The following is an 11488-nucleotide window of genomic DNA, read 5'->3' as shown; positions in this document are numbered from 1 at the left end:
TTCTTAAATCACCATCTCTACATGTATGGCAGCCACTCCATTCCAGTGTCTGTTAAATTCCAACACAGGCACACCTCATTTTACTTAATGAGTTACTGATTAGGTGATTACCTGAGCCAAATCAAATTTAACAAGGAAAAATATAAAAACCACTGCTGTGGTCATCACTATCCTCTTGCAATAGGACCAGCTGGATGGCAAAAACAGTGCAAGTAGTACCTCAGAGGAAATTTGAAGAAAAACAATAACTATTCAGAATGATGAAAGAGTTGAGAAGAAAAGCTTTGAGTGAGGAAAAGAAGGGTTAATTTTTCCAGGGCTGTATATTATAAAGGAATGATCCCAAAGTGCATGAAAAAAGAAAATAAAGAATAAGAAAACAATAATATTAAATAAATAAAAGACTAAAATGTCACACCTTGATTGCAAATATTGTCTAGAACAGAGATTAATGTTGAATATTGTTTAACTGAATTGAAACATACGCTTGATTTTAAATGTAAATGCACAATCCAATGGGTTGAGAAGCATTCTCTGAAGAAATGGTTTCCTTTTGGATATATATGGTTTGTTTATTATTAAGTGTTTACCCAGCTGTTGGTTACAAGGATTCTAAAATATGGATTCACATATCTTACTGACATGCTGTTCCTCATTTTTTGTTTTGTTTATTACTGTACATACATTGTTTCCCCATAGTAGGTAGGTGATATCATAAATAACACTACTGCTGTCAAGGACATACTGTAGTTCTGCTAAAGCCTACCGTTAACCATGGACAGACCCAGTTTGAGAGAGCTGCAAGACTTGTGATCCATATCTTGTTAGTTTTCTTGTAGCACTTGTGTCAGGATATTTTATGGTTTTGGCATTATGGTCTCCCCAGACTAATAAATATCTGTTGACCTGGAAAACACTGACCTCTCCATCTAGATCAAGGGACGGTCTTCATTTAAATGTGTGGATTCTTGTCAAGGGGATGTACATGTAGGTAGCACAGGAAGATTTTTATTGTTGTTGAGATTTAATCTTTGTCTTTTTTTTTTTATAGTTTAATAGATTGCTGGAATCATCAGGTATCATCTTGATTTGCAACACAGCCAGGAGGATTTTGGACAGTGGCAGCAACAAGTCTTTAGAGCCTGGTACTCGGGAGGTGTGGGCTAAGATCTCATGTCCTCCTAAGTTTGAATGGAGCAGGAGACAAGAACATTTTTAATGCATTCCTTAGGTTTACATGGTTTTACAGTGGAGGTGAACAGACCCTACTACTTAATAGAACAGCGTAAAACCTTGGGGCTGAGACAGGGGGTCCAGTGACACTGTGGCCCTATCCGGGGGAGGTCTCGGACAGGGCCCAACAGGCAGGAAATAAATTACCCTGTGACTACCTTCCCTGTTTGACTGGTAGTTTGATGGACTGGACTACCAACTGTCTATGTAATCAAAAGACAGCCAGTAGGTCAGTCTGCTCTCTACCACGTGTCTTGTAGAATAACTAATGTATGTATAACCGGGTGATGTTGGTAAAGTCTTGGTTCTGGCTCAAAGGCAGATGACCTCAGACTTTGAACGTTCCAGAATGAGATAATGACATCTTTGTGTTTCATGAAGTGTCCAGTGTTGTAAGTCACATGGTTTGGCCTAAGACCAGGGAGCTGAGTATTCTGAACATTTGACATGTAGATGCCATTGGCTTGGGCATATGTAAAGGTGGGGTTGGCCATTTTGCGTGTGTGTCTTCTGTATGTCTTTCATGTTGACCACCTGTTTTATTGGGCTGGGTAGAAAGGAGGTCTGATCTAAGAGGTCTACATAGGGTGTAGGCAAGGTTGTTTTGGGGGGTATTGATTGGATGGGTTAGGCATAAGGATGTCATTTTGTGGTTGTGGGTAGCTCCTTAGCATGCTTGCTAGTTCAGTATTTAGACACTCAGTTTTCAGGAAATTCCCTTTTTGTATTTATATGTATACTTATGTGTTTCTCATTCAAATCCAATAGTAGTCAAGTTAGGTGGCTGTTGAGGACTATCAGAAAGGCTGTTATGAGTGGGTGGAGTTCTGTTGGTTTGGTCGGTCATCATTTTGCTCTGGTGATTGGATCAGATGTTGACTGTTCTGTCCAGATTAGCTGTTCTAAAGTTGGAGGTTCTGTCCAGTTTGACTGTTATGAGGTTGAATGTTCTGTCCAGGTTGGCTGTTCTGGATTATTCTATGCTACTCAGCTTTCTCACCTGCTATTCCTCCTCCTCCTCCAGTACTTTGCTTGTTCCATTTTGCTGAGCTTTCCTGTTCTGCTATTTCCTCTTTTGGAGTTATCAAAGTTAGAATGTCCACCCACCTCACCCTCAGGCGGGTTAAGGGAGAGTTGTGCCATTGTAGTAGTCAGTGTTGGCTGGGACAGTATTGTGGTGGTGTGAGTGCGTAAAGGTGAGGCAAAAAGGAAAGGAAAACAAAAACGAGGAATAATGATCAATAAGCTCTTTACTTGTATGTTCTTATCTGGCCAATAACATCACCTCACGGTGAGCAACAAACAAACAATAGTCCGTGCCGTGGGGTGCAGTAGTAACACAAACACATTTATAGGCAACTAATTAGTGATGGGGAACAGGTGCGTCCTCTGGGAGGGCTGCTGCCATCAGTCTCCAGCCAGTGGTTGGTACACCGGCGAGGTGGGAATGTCGGAGAGGTGGGAGAGCCGCTGTGCCACACGGCGCCGACATTACAAGTATGTTTTGACCTACAGTTGGCACTCCAAGTTTATAACCAGCATGGTGAATTTGTACTTGATGTAAAAATAATATAATGTGTTTGTTGTAGCGCTTGGTGCTATGTGTTTGACCTGGCAAAAATCTTGCTGAAATGGTTTAACGATTTTCTGCACCAGCTCTGTTTTAACCATTCACAGCTGGACCACTGGTGTCTCTGAACTGTCCTTGAGAATCTTCTCTTTGTACTTTTCACATGCGGTGTCATTTTGGCACTTTAGCGGTGCACTGTACTTCTATGGGTGTGAGGCCACTACATTTGGGGTGGGGTACGCTGCCGTATTAAAGCGTTCACTCTTTAGCCACAGGATGTATAGCCTCAGCACCCCCTGATGAGGTTCTGATGGTCCGCGGGGCAGCGAGACACGGCATTTCATCCGACGGGCACACGTCTACCGTCTGTCCTCTATGTCACTGCGCATGAATATGGCCGACGGGCACACGTCTACCGTCTGTCCTCTATGTCACTGCGCATGAATATGGCCGACGGGCACACGTCTACCGTCTGTCCTCTATGTCACTGCGCATGAATATGGCCGACGGGCACACGTCTACCGTCTGTCCTCTATGTCACTGCGCATGAATATGGCCGACGGGCACACGTCTACCGTCTGTCCTCTATGTCACTGCACATGAATATGGCCGACGGGCACACGTCTACCGTCTGTCCTCTATGTCACTGCACATGAATATGGCCGACGGGCACACGTCTACAGTCTGTCCTCTATGTCACTGCACATGAATATGGCCGACGGGCACACGTCTACCGTCTGTCCTCTATGTCACTGCACATGAATATGGCCGACGGGCACACGTGTACCATTCAATATCCACCCTGATCAAATCATCTCCCCGAGCCTCCTCTCACTTCACACTTCAGTACACACTGACGTTGCTGCTGGGATGTCTGCGCTGGCCTGCAAGCTTTCCGTAGCTAGGATTTTACCATTGGCTATTTAATAAAATATCTATGGGTCGATGATGTGACGTGTACATTTTGCTGTCTGAAAGAAATATTTTCAAAACTCAACCACTTGTGTATACATGTTGTTATCTAATTATGCTGAAATATCCAAAAAAGTTGAAAAGGAAAGTTTTGAATGAGGAACAGAATCATTCAATTTGCAGTAGTTCCTCACTCAAAATCTTCTTTCCTTTTGTGGAAAGGAAAGTAAAAGGTGCAGTGGTCTCTGAATTTTTTCCAGAGCTGTTAATATAAATACATATTTTCGTTTTATAACCCTATTCAGCATTGACATCTATACTGAAATATCTAGGGATTCAGGTTAGGACTATTTCTTGGCCTGAGAAGTAGAAACTATATTTTGATTGGTTGGATGGTCTTTTTTCAGCTGTGCTTTTTTTACTGGTTGTCCTTTTGCTTTGTAAAGAGAAATCGCCTGAGACCAAAGTCTCTTGTACAGCCCTGTATGACAACAATAAAAACATGTACAAAACAGAAATAAAAACAAAATTACAATTGACAATGAAAATATAATTTAAGAAATGTAAAATGTCTTTTAGGCACTAAAACATTTAACTTAATATCACTCTGATTCCATGAGTGTGGGGCAAAATATTTAAAAGCAGTTTTATCCAGTTAAAACTGGCCTACAGTATCTCCAGCACTATCCAGTCTTGCGAACATGTTTTAATAAACGCTGTAACACATTTTCTAGAAAGTTAGATACTGTAATCAGGAGGTTTTTGCATGACTGTCTTATATAAAAATATCAACCAATGTCTGTTCCTTCTAGATGTACTACCAGCCAACTGAAATTTAGAACAGACAGTCAGTGCAAATATTTGCACCACTGATAAAATGTGTGATAGATTGAATCGAAAGATTTGAGTACAGAGACATGCATACAGTTAGGTCCAGAAATAATTGGACACCGATAGTTATATTGGCTGTGTACCAAAATATATTAAAGTTACAGTTAAATAATGAATATGGGCTTAAAGTGCAGTCTGTCAGCTTTAATTTGAGGGTCTTTACATCCAAATTGGAGGAAGCATTTAAGAAATACAGCTCTTTAATATGTAGCCTACTCTTTTTCAAGGGACCAAAAGTAATTGGACAACAGACAAAAGCTGTTTCATGGCAAGGTGTTGGCTATCCCTTTGTTATTTATTCATCAATTAAGCTGGTAAAAGGTCTGGACTTGATTCCAGGTGTGACATTCACATTTGGAAGCTGTTATTGTGAACCCACAACATTCAGTCAAAGGAGCTCTAAACGTAAGTGAAACAGGCCATCCTTAGATTGCAAAGATCATTCACCTGTACCAGAATGATGGGAAGAAAAAAGTATGGAGAAGGCTTGGGAGGGCCCATGATCCGAAGCATCATCTGTAAAACACGGTGGAGGCAGTGTGATGGGATGGGCATGCATGCCTTCAAATGGCACTGGGTCACTAGTGTTTATTGATGATGTGACAGAAGACAGAAGCAGCCGGATGAATTCTGAAGTGTATAGGGATATATTATCAGATTCAGCCAAATTCAGTGAACTTGATTGGACGGCGCTTCACTTTACAGATGGACAATGACCCAAAACTTACCGCGAAAGCAACCCAGGAGATTTGTAAGGCAAAGAAGTGGAATATTCTGCAAAGGCCAAGTTAATAACCAGATCTCAACCCGATCAGACATTTCACTTACTGTAGACAAAATCTAAGGCAGAAAGGCACATGAAAAAAACTAAAACTGACGACAACTGCATTAAAGGCCTGGCAAAGCATAACAAAAGAAGAAACCCAGCATTTCATGATGACCAAGTGTTGCAGACTTCAAGCAGTCATTGCCTGCAAAGGATTCTCGACAAAATATGAAAAAACAAACATTTTATTTATGATTGTGCTAATTTGTCCAATTACATTTGAGCCCCTGAGATAAGGGGACTGTGTATGAAAATGGTTGCAATTCCTAAACGTTTCATACAATATTTTTATTCAACCCCAATTAAAACTGAAAGTCTGCACTTCAGTTGGTTGTATCATTTCAAATCTGTTGCTGTAGCGTACAGAGCCAAGTAAATTGTGTCAGTGTCCAAATATTTCCGGAGCTAACTATATAGAATATCACCATGAACTAGTAGAGACATAAAAGTTGCTTGTACAATATATTTTCTATGCTGACTTGACAGACTATTTCCCATAAACCAACTCCCTAATGCATTTTAAAAGAAAACTTTTCATCTAACCAAATCCCTAGCTATTTGTGATAAGCATTATGAAAGAACCATTTAGGGTCGTCATTTTAGGATAATTCAAAGCTTGGTTCTATGACCTAGAAAATAGCATGTACTTAGTTTTATTTGCATTTAGTACCAACCAATAAGGGGTTTTTGAGACAGTGGGAAATCAGACTGCAGATGTGTAATAGAGCTGTGGTGTATAGCGCTATGCCATTGGCATAAACATGACTTTTACTATTACTTAAAGGATGACATACTTCATGAATATATAGAGTGAAACATATTCAGGCCAAAATTAAACCCAGTGGAACTCCTTTGTGGACTACATGAAATGTAGATTAATTCCATCAGCTACAGCAATTTTGAAACCATAGGCAACTGTCCTTGGCCAGGATAATAAGACTGAGTGATCTACTGTATCGAACGCCTTAGACAGGTCAACAAACAGAACACTGCTTAATGTCTCACCTAAGGTTTTGACAAAGTTTTAGCTTAACGATATACTCGACATTCAGTTTTCCTTCCTTGCTTAAGTGTTTACTCCCAGTGAGTGTTTGTTTAGCCTAACATTCAGCTGAAACACAATTTCTCCAAGGAACAGGCAAGTGCTGATATTGGCAGGGTTTAATCAGGTGGGAAAATCTGTTTCCACTGGAGTTTCACAGGACAAACAGAAAAGGGTAAACAAAGTACACAGGTCAGCTGCATATACAGTACATACTGAATATTCATGCAATATGTTACACAATTACAATGAAACAACATAGAGGTCTGACCTAACATAGGGAATCTAGTCCCGTGTTCAGAAGGCATGAATCAGAGCATGAATGTGGTGGCAAGCAGCCTGGTTATTAAGTGCACTGGGCAGGTAAACAAATAGTTAGTGATTCCAATGCCAAGCCGACAAGACAAAAAATGTTTGTGTTGCCCTTGATCAAGGCAGTTAACCTCAAATGCTCTGGATAAGCTCATCTACTGTTATGTAAAAAATGTTAAGTACTGAATAATACTTATTTTGGCAATGAAAAAGAATGGTTCTCATGCCAAATAAAACCCTTTTAAATAAGATTGATGGAGGTAGGAAATATGCCAAAGACACACCAAAATACACTTTACAAGAATGATAGCTGTAATTCTAGTTTATGGTTGACATATAAATTCTCTAAGCACTTGAATGCATCCACCTTAAATTTATGACTTCTCAAATGGCAACTTCCCAAACTGTTACGAACGCAGCACAATACAACCGTTGCTTGCTCGTTCTCTCACCAGCCCACATTTCTAACCCCACCCCTTTCAAGTTCCACTTTGAAGCACAGACTCGATATGTGGGAGCCATTTAGCCTGGGGACAAGGCGATGTCCTTAGTTAACCGTCACTGGAGGAGCAGATGCGGGTACAGGTATTGTCCACCGGGGGGCGTGGAGTGTCCCTCCTTGTCTAGCCAGAAGAGAGGAGGGCAGAGAAGCAGCTGCAGGCCGGGGGAGAGGAAGGGGGGAGGAGTGGAGAGGACGGTAGTGGTAGGCTGGCCGGCTGGGGACCCCTCTCCCTCAGAGGGAATGGTAGCTGCCCACAGCCACAGTCACCGAGTGGCACGTCCTTAACAAAGGCAGACAGAGTCTATCAAAACGACACAAAGAGACCTCAGCCCCACACACACGCACACACACACACACACACATGTACACCCCCGCGAACCCCACCAGCGACCGACCAAAAAGCCAGACCCAGACAAAGACCTCCAGACGGATGCTACAAACACACACACACACACCATCACTCCTTTACTGTACATAGGTTTGCACAAACCCTGTCTGTATACAGCCTTGGGCTTATGTGGTTGTTTCTTTCGAGAAGGACATTGGTTAGGTGAGATCCAAACTCGTTTCACAAATGGATGATCTCTAGCCCGAGTCTGAGCGCTCCTATATGGCTTCTGTTTTCTGCACCCTGCATGATGTTGTGGTTGACATTGTTTCCATCACCCATCTATCAGCTGGCCTGGAGATGGACAGTGATCATCATACTGAGGAGCTTTTCTCCTCTGTCCTCTGCACTGCGTCAGTCCGCCCAGCAGAAGACTTAAGCCTATCTAAGTCTACAGTCCAGTAATGCTTACCATGCCCTTCAGCAGTAATGAGAACAAAGAACCATACAGGACATGGAGCACATGTAGAGAGAGAAAGAGAGACACACACAGAGAGAGAGAGAGATAGAGGGACTGACACAGAGATATCGAGAGACAGATGGAGAGAGGAACCGAGACAGAAAGAGAGATTTCCATTTTTTAATACGTCTTCTGTCAGGCACAAAAGCCGGAAAACACCAACATGGCTGATGTTGCCAAGCCGTAGTCCGATCTGCTAACAATATGGGTTGGCAAGGCGAGAGAGACCGTGACCGTGAGCCAACGAGGAAGAGAGTAATTGAAGGAGAGACGAGAGAGAAAAAGAGAAAGAGGGAGAGGAGAGAACAAGAGAAAGAAGTAGAGATCAGTGTAGAAAGAACGAAGCAGAAAGACAATGAAAGAAGGAGAGAGAAGTAGAGAGAGAGAGAGACGGAAGCAGAGATAGGAGAGAGAAAGAACGAGAAGGAGTGAGAGATAAAGACAGGGTTCAAGGCTTTCAGCGCTGTGGTGTCACGTCAGGGCCATCATCATGACAGAGCAGCGGCGACACACGCTACATCTTTTAAGACAGGGAGGGAGGGAACGAGGGAGAGAGAGAAAGAGGGAAAGAAAGGGAGAGAGAGCTGCCCCTCTGAATGCCAAAGCAACCCGCTGTCTGAGCTCTGAGCTCAGGCTATTCAAGATCTGACTTGTATAGAACCAACAGCTGCAAGGAGAATGTGGAAAAAAAAATACAGCTTGGTCCTGGAGCTTGCTCTTTGGACTAGAAAGCAAGGTCTACGTACCAACTGAACATTACCAAGAAAAGACCAGATAACAGTTTCCATGGACCTAGCTCACTCATGTTGGGAACTTTAAATCTGTGGTCCTAGTTCTTCTAATATTTGGTGTCCAAGTAATGTGATTCTGTAGTTCCTCTCCGTTTGGTTTATCTAGTCAGATCAAGGTGTGATGTGTTATGATCGCAGAGCACACACTCACACACAGAGCATCTGAAGCGTGTGCTGGATCTATTCAGATCAACTGGGTAGGTAAAGCCTTCCCTCCTCCCCTCCTTATCCCTCTCTTTTATTTGAGGTGAGCAGATGGTGGATGTTCCAATGTGACACTCCTCTCAATCTGGGTCCTTTTCATCAGGTCCTACAAAGCCATTGTAGCAGAACTGAAGCAGGACCAGACTGGACCAGGAGATGCAAAGTCACTGGAGGAAACCAGGGCCGGCCTCAGGCATAAGCAACATAAGCGGTCGCTTAAGGCCCCTGACCGCTAGGGGGACTCTGACTGCTAGGGGGTCCCCGACCAACAAGAGCGGGGGCCCCAAATCAAATTCTGCTTAGGGCTCCCAAATGTCTAGAGTCGGCACTTGAGGAAACACAGCCCAGCGCAACGTTTTCTTCATGGCGTTGATTTCTCAGTGACTTGGTGCGCTCCTCAGTGGCCCTCCTGTATGCAGAGCAGGTGACACGGTGGGACCAAATCTGGCCCTACCTCAAGAAATGCAAATACTTATGTCCAGTGTTGTAAGAATGTGCAAATTGTCAATGTATGATTTAAAAATATATATATATTTGCCCTCTCATCGGAACTGATCACAAATGTTTCTGTAATTGCTCATTGATCCATGATACATTTTGCATAACAAATATAAAAGCTACCCATGTTTTATTTGAATGTGTTGGTCTATGTGATCTGTATGAAATGTTGGTCTCAAAAGTTGAAAACAATTGGACAGAGGTTAGGAAGCACAGCTCTGTTTTTCCACCTCGTCTTCTGAGCAGGGTGCATTTAGCAGTGTGTATTTATCTCTAGAGCCAGGTCTGCCTTGGGGCCTCTTCTCTATGGCAAGGCCATGCTCACTGAAACTGTCGTCAAGGTTTTTGAGGTTTTGTTTTGGGCCAGTCACAGGCCGTTCAGGGATTCTACCACTCTGTTCTTTCTCTTTAGGGCAAGGTAGCATTCCATTCTGTTGTTTTTGGTTGCTTCTCTCTTGTGTTAAATAGTTATATTTTAGTTTATTTTCATAATTTGGATGGATATAATTATAATCTGTTCCTTCCTATTTTCTCTCTCTCCTTCCCTCCCTCTCTCTCTCCCTCCCTCTCTCTCCCACACTCTACCTCACAAAGACAGGCGTTAGGGTCCAGGGTCTCACCAGTTCCTCTCCCCCTCTCCTCTCCTCCTATCCCCTTGAACGAAGGGACAAGAGTGGGATCTGTCATTAGTATTCTAGTAGGAGGTCCAGGCCTGGGCCAGACATCTAAGCGGAGCAGCCGTAGCAGATAAAGAAGAAGCCATTAATCCAAGAGGAGATTACCAGCACTGATACTTTATCCAGCAGCAATACAGCAACACAACCAGACTTATTCCATTTACAACAATGCCTTCCCATGAAAAGGAGAGGGAAAGCAAGAGTGAAGCAGAGAGCTCACCTCATAGTATACAGAAAAGGAGAAGCTGGGTCTGGACACAGACTGCTAACACCCAGAAATTGGTTATCTCATTTGCATTTCCTTTGACAGGCAGGGGCAGGGCGGATGTGTGTCTGTGTGCGCGCCGGCGTAGGTGCGCGTTTGCAAGCGTGTGTATGTGTGTGTGATGTTTTAATTTAGATTTATATTCAGGATGGGTTCCTTCCTACCACTGGTACAGCCACAGATGTCCTCTCTGTGATGTGTACAATCAGAATGTGTGTCTGCGACACAAAGGACAGCAGCTGGCTGCTTTTGACGCACCATGCTGTGTGTCTTCCAGTCTAATACCTTACGTGTGTAATTCTCTGTCTTTGTCTAATCTTGCTGTCTTCTCTCTCCAGGGTGAGGGTATGTGTGTGTGTGTGTGTGTGTGTGTGTGTGTGTGTGTGTGTATATATATATATATATATAAATATATTAACTACAATGTGTGTTTATACGAGACACCTGTATGAACACTATTCTTTGTCTTAAGCTTAAGGAGCTGAACAGTTGGGCTTCCTTCACAAAGTTATTGCGGCTAGGTCCTAAGTGGTGCTGCCATCAAGTCGGTGCTCCAAATCTTCTGGGCGATATTGTACCTGGTTGTGAAACTATCGGTGTCACTTCTGATAACACAATTCAGGTTAGCCTTGGGAGCACGATTGTGTTAGTCACATCAAATGAGCTTCTGAGGAAACAATGGGCACAAAGACAGATAGAACAATGGCCTGGCAACAGATGCACAATTAGATAACACTTAAAAGGAAATGCTCTGGATAAATCCTCTGCCTCTGTGGACTTAGGTACCTGCGTCTTCAGAATGACTCACAAGTGGGAACAGAGATAGTGGATTCACTCAAACAAAGACATTAGAGACCATAGGAGGAGCTATTTAAGAGAGAAAGATAATGTATAAGAGAGAGATGCGGAGAGAGAGT

The sequence above is a fragment of the Esox lucius genome, chromosome 14, assembly GCF_011004845.1.
Source record: "Esox lucius isolate fEsoLuc1 chromosome 14, fEsoLuc1.pri, whole genome shotgun sequence".
Classification (NCBI taxonomy): domain Eukaryota; kingdom Metazoa; phylum Chordata; class Actinopteri; order Esociformes; family Esocidae; genus Esox; species Esox lucius.
This window is presented reverse-complemented; position numbering follows the sequence as displayed.